This window comes from Mytilus trossulus, chromosome 4, assembly GCF_036588685.1.
Source record: "Mytilus trossulus isolate FHL-02 chromosome 4, PNRI_Mtr1.1.1.hap1, whole genome shotgun sequence".
NCBI lineage: Eukaryota > Metazoa > Mollusca > Bivalvia > Mytilida > Mytilidae > Mytilus > Mytilus trossulus.
Window position 1 is genome coordinate 40498371 of NC_086376.1, and position 10448 is coordinate 40508818.

A 10448-nucleotide genomic window follows, 5' to 3' on the forward strand; every position below is an offset into this window, starting at 1 on the left:
CATTTGTTTTGTGTCAGAAACTCTTATATGTCAATATTTGATCACAATCCAAATTCAGAGCTGTATCAAGCTTGAATGTTGTGTCAATACTTCTTCTTCCAGTAAGCGACCACCGTCAACTGGTTGACTATTCTGCCACATTTATGGAGTGCGCGCATGTAAAAAAAAAATTAAATTTAACAAAAACAAAAACTAGGTGAACTTTATATACAAGTGCAAATAAAAACATGTCAATTTAATTACTGACGGAGCTGAGCCTTGAAAGATTCAGGACTCAGGGCAGAGACCTTACAGTTGGGCAAGGTGTTCCACTCTCTAATTGTTCTAGGTTTGAACGACTCCTTCCGAACTGTAGTTTTGCATATGATGAAATTCTGAATGCTTTTTCGTTGTTATTCCTGGAAGGACGTTTGTTTGGTATCAGTTTATTTGATGTATCAATCTTTACATAGTTGTTATTAAGCTTATACATCATTATCAGTCTGCTCTGTTTTCTTCGTTCTTGTAGTGTAGTCCATTCTAGATGTTCAAGCATGTCACTAACAGATGAAGTGTTGTGGTATCTGTTAGTAACATACCTTGCTGCCCTCTTTTGGACCATTTCCAATCTATAAATATCATTTTGTCGGTACGGGTCCCATACTGAACTAGCATATTCCAGTATTGGTCTGACGAGGGACACATATGCTTTTTCTTTTATAGACTTGTTGGAGATGTTTAAGTTCCTTTTAAGAAAACTGATGGTATTGTTTGCTTTGGAGCAGATGTTGCTAATGTGTTTACCCCATTTGAGGTCTCGGATGCAATGGTACATCCCAGGTATTTTGCTGCTGTGACATGTTCAAGGTTATGGCCATGTAGTGTGTAACTGTATTTAGCTGGTGTTCGCTTTTTGGAGATGGTGAGTACGTTACATTTATCAGGATGAAATTCATGAGCCATTTTGTTTCCCATACAGCTACTTGCCCCAACTGTTCAGGGTTCGACCTCTGCGGTCGTATAAAACTGCGCCCTGCGGAGCACCTGGTTACCTAATTTACTATTGGAGTTCATGTTAAGATATATTTTGATAGACAATATTAAATGATAAAAAAAAGCCGGTAATACAAATATCTCAAACCAGAAATGATCTTCATAAAAATAGAGGTCTATTCAAAATAATGGACAGTACTGTGGATATTTCATTATGTACCATGAAAATATGAAGAATACACAGTACTGTCAGTTATTTTGAATATTTTTTTGCCTCCTTTTAATTGTCGAGATAATGTACAACAGTAACAAAAAGCTATTTACTGTGACGACATTTATTTTTATATTTATACACCCCTGAAGAAGCAGATTGTGTCTAGTTTCTTTTGGGGTATTTTGTATTATAATATGATTTATTGGTAAATAATGTTCATTTGAGAAAACCTATCTCATATGTTATTTAATATAAAAAAAAAACCAGAACAATGAGACAACTCTCCACAAGAGACCAAATTACATACTAGATTACTAGCAATGATACAGCCTTCAACAATGTGCAAAACCCATACCACATAGTCAGCTTAACAATTCCCATTGAATTAAGCCTGGATGGCAACTAAAGAGGAAAGATACTTCTATGGTTGAGGGTATGACAATTTGTCAAAGCTGATTTATGATACCATCACATAGGGTATTGCTAAAGATCGAAAACGGAACGGAAAAATTAAAGAATTAGCATATTTTCTTTTTGGTTATTTTTATCTACATATATAAAGGCGTGCACAAAGTAGACGGCAACTGTAAAATGCGCTTTTTCAAAAACTTTATACATATAATATTTAATATATGTATTTATAATATTTTTTGAAGAAAAATGTTTTTCATGATAAAATGATGAATGCTTGCCATGATAATCAACATTACAAGTAAGGTAAATTAATATTTAATCTATAAAGCATGAAACGGACATTTAGAAAACGGCAAAAATTTGGTGTAACTTGTAACATTAAATTAGCATGAAATAGAGTTTTTGACTTAAAACTTATACAAATTTAACATTGTATCCCACATTTTCGTATAATAGTATTGTTCAGATTCGGACTCTGACATAATATGAAATTTACAAAAAAAAAAAAAAAAAACGACCGTGGTAGATATGCTTGGAATGATCTTCGTTATGTGTAAGAGGTAGTAGTTTATATGGGGCTTTTTCATAACATAACATTAATATGTCTGTGACGTGTCCTAATCGAAGTTTTGGTGCAATCACATAATCGCAATTGGGATATTTACGCAGAGCATAACCATTAATGATATTATAATAATCTGTCTGGTTACGCATCATGTTGGATCACACTCTATTATGTTAGGGAGCTATCATTTGATTTTTATGGGGGGGGGGGTCTAGGATGAATTGGAAAAAAATAGGCACGACAGGAGTTTTGAGTTAAAAAAAAGGCAGGATGAGACACTTGCCAAAAAAAAAGTCAGGACAACAATTTAGGTAAAAAAAGTCAGGATAAACTAAAAAAAAAAAATGCAGGACCGAACAGAGTGAAAAATAAAAAACCAGGACAGAGATTACAGCTATAAAAAAATGCAGGACAAAATTTTTCATCCTAGCCCCCCCCCCCACCCCCCCCCCCCCCCCCCATTAAAAATCAAATGGTAGCTCCCTTAGAGCATCTTTTTAGGTAATGCATGTTTGAGATAATTAGCGCAAATTCACAACTATTTGCTCAGGTATTACGCCGATATTGATGACTGGTGTTTTTGCCAATTATCTTGAAAACCGTATTAAAGATTGCTTAAATCTTTCAAAATAAAAATGATCAACAAGATCAGATCAACATACAAGTCAAAGTTTCGTTATAGTAAGCAATCTTTTTTTCAAGCCTGCGACTTTTGTCGCAGAAAGCTCGACATAGGGATAGTGATCTGGCGGCGGCGTTAGCTAACTTCTTAAAAGCTTTTTATTTTAGAAGGTGGAAGACCTAGATGCTTCATACTTTGCATATGGATGCCTCATGTTGCGCAATTTCCGCCAGTCACATGTTCAATGTCCTTGACCTCATTTTCATGGTTTTGTGACTACTAGAAAAAAAGTTAAGAATTTTTGTAATGTTAAATTCTCCCTTATTATAAGTAATAGAATAACTATATTTGGTATGTGCGTACCTTGCAAGGTCCTCATGCCTGTCAGACAGTTTTCACTTGACCTTGACCTCATTTCATGGATCAATGAACAAGGTTAAGTTTTGGTGGTCATTATGACTCAAGTTCATATCTTAGATACTATAAGCAATAGGTCCAGTATATTCGGTGTATGGAAGGACTGTAAGGTGTGCATGCCCAACTGGCAGGTGTCATCTGACCTTAACCTCATTTTCATGGTTCAGTGGTTATAGTTAAGTTTTTTTAGTTTTGGTCTTTTTTTCTTATACTGTATGCAATAGTTCAACTTTATTTGGTGTATGGAAATATATTATGATCTCTTTGTCAGTCGCGCAGGTTTTATTTGACCTTGACCTTATTTTCACAGTTCATTGCCCAGTGTTAAGTTTTTGTGTTTTGGTCTGTTTTTCTTAAACTATAAGCAATAGGTCAACTATATTTGTTGTATGGAAGAATTGTAAGCTGTACATACCTGTCTGACATGGTTCATCTGACCTTGACCTCATTTTCATTGTTCATTTTTCAATGTTGAGTTTTCTTGGTGAATTTTAAGTTTATGTGACAGTTGTAATAAAGCTTTATATTTAAGACTATCAACATAATATCAATGATTTGTAAAGAAGGAGAGACATGTCAGTGTGTGCACCCTTGTTCAAGTAATGATTGCCCTGAAATGAGGACTTTTTTAATCATCTCTTGTGCTTTGGGTTAAAAGTAAAGATAGAGTGATTTTTGTCATGGTTTATTCAAGTCTATAATGTTCAATGAGAGTTTCTTTTGTTCAGATGCACGCAGACCTAGATGAAATGACAACATAATTGTTGTGTGATTTTGTTGATTCAGTCGTTATTAATTTTCGTACCTCTTTCCATTTCCCTTCTTATAATCCGTCCATTGAAATATTTCTTTCTGTTTTCCTTCCCGTTTCTCTTTCGGTACTGTTTTCTGTTTCCGTAGTCAAGTTAGCAGCACCCGTATTAATGATGTCAGTAAAAAAAAACATTTTTGCTCTGCTGGGTATTATCTGTTCAATGTATGTGTTATGAAATTATGTCTTTGGAGATGCAATTATTGAAAATTGATTCTAGTAAACTAAAATATGGATTGAAAATGCATTAAACTAATTTAAAATATATCTCAGCAACACATGTATAAAGTCTTCGGCTTGAATACATGTAATGACCAAGACAACATTAACACCAGACAGTTTTTAAAACAGAAAAAAAGAAATTAAAGAATGAGAAGCAAAATCTCAATTTAGATAGTTGATTGAGGTGCTCAAGAACAGTAAAGCATCATGCCCTTACTGCCCATTTTAATGTATTTTTCCTTGTCAAGATTCATTGTTTTACCAAATGTACTAGTAATTGAGAACTTCATATTGAAGTATAACCACCTCAGACTATGTTTCCCCAATGAGGTTATGTTTGTAATTGGGTGTATGCCTAATTGATGTTTCACCTTGTATTCATACTCAAGCAACCCCAAAGATCAAGCGCACTGGCGGATCCAGAAATTTTCATAAGTGGGGGCCCATTAACTGACCTAAGAGGGGGCCCGCTCTGGTCATGCTTCAGTGATTCCCTATATAAGCAACCAAATTTTTTCCCAAAAAAGGGGGGCGGGCCCCCAGCCCCCCCTAAATCCACCTCTGAAGCTTATTTTACTGTCGAGCCTTCGACCTTTGTCGGAAAAGCGATACATAGCGAGACATAGCGATCCTACATTCCGTCGTCGGCGTCCACAAATATTCACTCTGTGGTCAAATTTCAGCAAAAAATTAAACCTTTATCTTTTCATTACACATTTTTTATTACACTATTAGTTATAACTTTATGATATGGTACAAAAATCAACCTCAAAATTGGTTTACATTGGCCCCAGATGACTTTAAAAATATTTATATCATTAAGAGTTCTTCAGATTAATTTTAGAAGTTGTAAAAATAAAGTTCCTCAAATTGAAAATTTATTAACATCATCTAAACCAGATATTATTATTGGTAATGAAACTTGGCTAAACAAAGATGTATTATCTTCTGAAATTTTTCCAAACACACTATTTGAAGATGTATTCCGAAACGACAGGGTCGGAAAAGAAGGTGGAGGTGTATTAATCGCCATTAAAAAAGGTATTATTTGCCAAGAAGTATATACATGTAAAAGCAAAAATGTAGAACTTATTGCTGCCCAAATTAATATAACTGATACTAAATCCTTAGTTATTATTTCTGCATATAGACCACCAAATAAAAATGATATAGACTATCTCAAACAAATGATCATTGAAATTAATGAACTTAAGTTAATATTTAAAAATTCCACCTTCTGGCTTGGTGGTGACTTTAACCTTCCAGACATAAAATGGCCTGAGCAAAATATATCTGGCTCAATGTATTCTAAGGAGCTGAATGAAGCATTTATAGATATGCTGAACAACTTAGGCATTGAACAAATGGTTGATTTTCCAACTAGGAAAGATAATATACTTGACCTTTTCTGCACAAACCAACCTGCATTAATAACAAAAATAAAATCTATACCAGGTATATCTGACCATGATATTGTTTTAGTGGATGCAATCTGCAAGCCCCAAAGATCTAAACAATCACAACATAAAATTTATTTATGGAAAAAGGTAGATATTAAAAAGATAAAAGACGTAACATCTCATTTTATATCTGAACTTATATCTCAGACTAATGAAAATTTAAATATTGACCAATTATGGAATAAATTCAAAGAAGGTAGCAATAAAATAATAGATGATAATGTACCAAGCAAAATCACTAAATCTAAGTACACCAACCCTTGGGCAAATAGGGATATAGACCATTTATGTAAAAAACAACGTAAAGCTTACAACAAAGCTAAAAAAACTGGTAAACAAGAACATAAAGATAAATATAAAAAGTTAAAAGCTACTGCTCAAAGAGAAATGAGAAGAGCCCAGAGCACATATATGCAAGAAATAATTAGCCCCCAGTTAGAAGAAAAACCTAAATCTTTCTGGCAATTTATTAAAAGCAAAAAAAACAGAAACATCTGGAGTGTCACCATTAAGAGGAAAGGATGGTTTATTGTATAGTGAGCCGAATACACAAGCTAACATCCTAAACGAACAATTTAAAAAGGCTTTTACTACCGAAGATACATCCTCTATGCCAAATAAAGGTACAAGTCCCCACCCCACTATGCCAGACATATTTATTAGTAATAATGGCTTATTAAAGTTACTTAAAAACTTAAATCCACATAAAGCCACTGGCCCTGATAATCTGCCAGCATATTTTTTACATAATTTTGCAGAAGAATTGTCTCCATTTTTGACATTCTTTTTCCAAAAATCTATTGATACTGGTAAAATTCCAAATGATTGGAAGCAGGCTAATGTTGTACCTATATTTGAAAAAGGTGACAAGCATAACGCTATTAATTATAGACCAGTTTCATTAACTGCAATATGTTGCAAAATTTTAGAACATATTTTAACAAGCAACATAAGGAAACACCTTACAATTAATAACATTTTAAATGATAGTCAGCATGGGTTTAGAAGCAAAAGGTCTTGTGAGACCCAACTTATCATCAGCATACAAGATCTTGCTAAATCATTGGGATATGGTAACCAAATAGATGTCATACTTTTAGATTTTTCCAAAGCTTTCGATAAAGTCCCCCATAAAAGATTAGCCCAGAAATTAGAATTTTATGGTATTAGAAATCAAAATTTAAATTGGATAAATGACTTTTTAGCTGACAGGCAACAGCAAGTACTACTAAACGGTGTAAAATCTTCAAAATTAGCAGTTGATTCTGGTGTCCCTCAGGGAACAGTTTTAGGCCCAATATTATTTTTACTCTTTATAAATGACCTACCCGAACATGTAACTTGCAATGCAAGACTTTTTGCAGATGACTGTTTATTATATAGAAATGTAAATAATAGTTCTGATGCACAATTACTTCAAAAAGATTTGTCTAGTTTAGTAAAATGGGAAGAGGATTGGCAAATGAATTTTAATCCTGAGAAGTGTTATGTAATTCATATTTCTAAAAAAAGTAAACCTTCCACTTTTGATTATATATTACAGAGGGGGGACAAGGGGGGGTCCAATAACAGTTAACAAAAAATACATTCTCACAATAACAGATAACAAAAAAAGTAAAAGTCCTATAACAGCAACAGAAATAGTCAATAACAGATAACAGCATTTTTTTTCTTCAGAATAACAGATAACAAAGATTCAAATTGGCCCATAACAGCATAACAGTTATACCCCTTGCCCCCCCCCATTACATAATCATATTTTAGAAGCAGTAAAAGACAGTAAATATTTAGGCGTAACTATAAGCCATGATCTTGATTGGGGAACGCATATTAACAATATTACTTGTAAGGCAAATAAAACCTTAAGTTTTCTTCGTAGGAACTTAAAAAACTGCACACGTAAGGTTTTTTAAACCTTACGTACACATCACTTGTCCGTCCGGTCGTCGAATACTCTTCCCCTGTCTGGGATCCATACAAAAAACAACACATCACTCAGGTTGAGCAGGTACAGCGTAAGGCAGCCAGGTTTGTCTTCAATGATTATAAAGATAGATCACCTGGAGCAGTTTCAAATTTAATAAAATCATTGGAATGGGAAAATTTAGAATTAAGAAGGAAAAAGGCTAGATTAACTATGCTGTATAAAATAAATTGGGGGTTAGTTGAAGTTCCTAAGGACAACTTAACAATTTCTGATAGACGCACTAGGGGGAAACATAAATTTAGGCAAATATCCACAAATAAAGATTTCTATAAATTTTCATTTTATCCTCGCACCATTTCGGACTGGAACTCACTACCTGAAGCAATAGGTATGTCTGACACCCTGGAATCCTTCAAAAGTGGCATATCCACTCTAACACTTGAAGGATCCACAGCAACTTATTAAACTTTGAAGCCACTGTACATAATGTATATATGTTTTTGATAATGATTTTTCTTTGTCATATTATTTTTAAATTAAGTCCATATGTACATAGCACACAAGTTCCGGGAAGTTTTACACTCCTACCTAGGAGTCTACTCCCGTATTCGGAAGAAGAAGAAGAAGAAGTGTCTGCGGGTACGCGCAGACACTGCCTTGAAAAAGCTCCAAATTATCTCCCTTTGGTGCAAAAATGCCATTTTTTTGGGCATCAAATTTAAAATACCTTTTTTAACTCATCGGTGGCCTATATTTTTTATTATTGTTTTCGAATAAGCTGTACATAAACTAAATAATTGTAAAATTTAAGCGATTTCTGTAATTAGGTTAATTTTTCATTTCGATATTACCTCTATCTATAATACTAAAATTACGAGGTCCAATTTGTCCGCCGTCATCACGTAAAAACGACGAATCAAAGAATTCAACTTTATAGTTAACTCATATAGTACAAAGGTGTAAATTAAAAATTACACCACTCAAGGCCCTTTTGTTTTCCATGTAATCAAGGATTTGTATAGTTTGACTAATGCCAATAATTAAGAAGTTCCGGGTCGAGTCCGATACCGATACCAATAGTATATTCACCTGTTTCCTATTACCTTATCTGTACGTTCCACATCTGACAGGAGCACCACCAAACGGTGTATTCAGGATTAATATGCTATATACACGGGTCATAATCACAGGGTTGACACTACTAAATTGTCAAATTGTTATCTTTTGTAGTATTTTAATCAGTAAGACTTTCTAAGATAACAAATCTGGACTAAAAATAAGGCGTATAGGTACAGTTTTCAATTTTTTAGTGGACATGCATGACATAAAACAGCGAATCAAAGAATTCAACTTTATTTATAACTAATATATGACAATGCTGTTCTCCATTCCAAATAGTTAATATTACCAATAATTGATAAGTTCCAGTTCGACGGGTTCAAACAGAAAGATTTGATAGCAGAGAAAACTGTGTGTATATATATCCTATAATCGGCATGACTTTATCCGATGACAATACTAATACTAAAATAAAGCTTGCGCATAGTTATATACTTTAATTCATTCACGGACCCGCGATATCACGGGTGTTTTCTAGTTTTATATATATCTCCTATTAGTTCAACAGAAAAAAAGGACATTAACAAAAATGTATGCTTCTTCCGAAGGCAGATTGTGAGCTTAAATGAACGGTGACCTCAGTTTTTTGTTTTCTTTTTCTTTTAAGTATATGATAAAGTTCATTTATAAAAAAATACAGCGAAATCCTATATTAGATTTTTTTTATTTATACCCAGGAGCCCCTTAAGGTAGATAAGGTGTCTTCCTCCATTTTGGATTTTGAAATACCAGAAAAAATCGTTCTAGATCTTTGATAGAATGTGCAAATTAGTAGTAGGTAATTGATGAGTAAGAATTTTCATTTCAATATGGATAATGAGATGTTTTATCATATCTATGGTTGTATTTTTCGAGAAAAAAACCCCAAAAAACTCTTTTTGATTAAATTTTTTAAAACTTTGCAACATAAGAGGAGGCAACTCAAGTGTAAGGGCAGATAGTTCAGATAAAGGTACTTTTACAATAGAATGTGTTACGAATTTCTCTATTTTATCATGTAGCAAGAAACGGGTCCGGTGACCTATTTTTGTCTTGTTCTTATCTGAAAGCATACTATGAAAGCTATCTTCTCATATTTTATCTCGAAATTCTATGGTGCAGTTTTCGTTTTTTTTGCAGAAAATTCGGTTTTCCATGCATAATCTCTACAAAATCTGTCAATTTTGAACAACCTGTAGCATGAAAAAAGCATCATGACCCATTCTTTTTATTATTTTTTGTTTAAAAAGCAGGATATAAACTACATTTTGGCAGATTATTAAAAAATTCTATGGGTTATAATTGAGAAACCCCATCTGCCTGTTTTTGTATTTTACTTATAAATGGACTTTTTCTGCCAGGAAACTTTCTTAAAATATCCTGTATTTCTACCAAACTTTAAAAGAAACTTCTTACAATAAAAAAAAGTATTGAGAGAAATACTTTTATTTTTTTTCCCTCATTTTTGTCGAGCCGGCGATTAACAGCAAAAGTAGTCGAGATACTGGGTTCCGCGAAACCCTTTCTAATGTTTAATTAATTAAATTTATCAAATCTACCTCTTGGGCTTACTCTTATTAGCTATCTTATTATTATGGACCATGTGGGCTTTTGGCCACGTCTTCTGTCTCCGTCGTTAATTTTAACAAAAAACGTTCCCTCCAAAGCCACTAGATTAATTTCAACCAAACTGTACTTTGATGACCATTAGCAAACATTGTATACA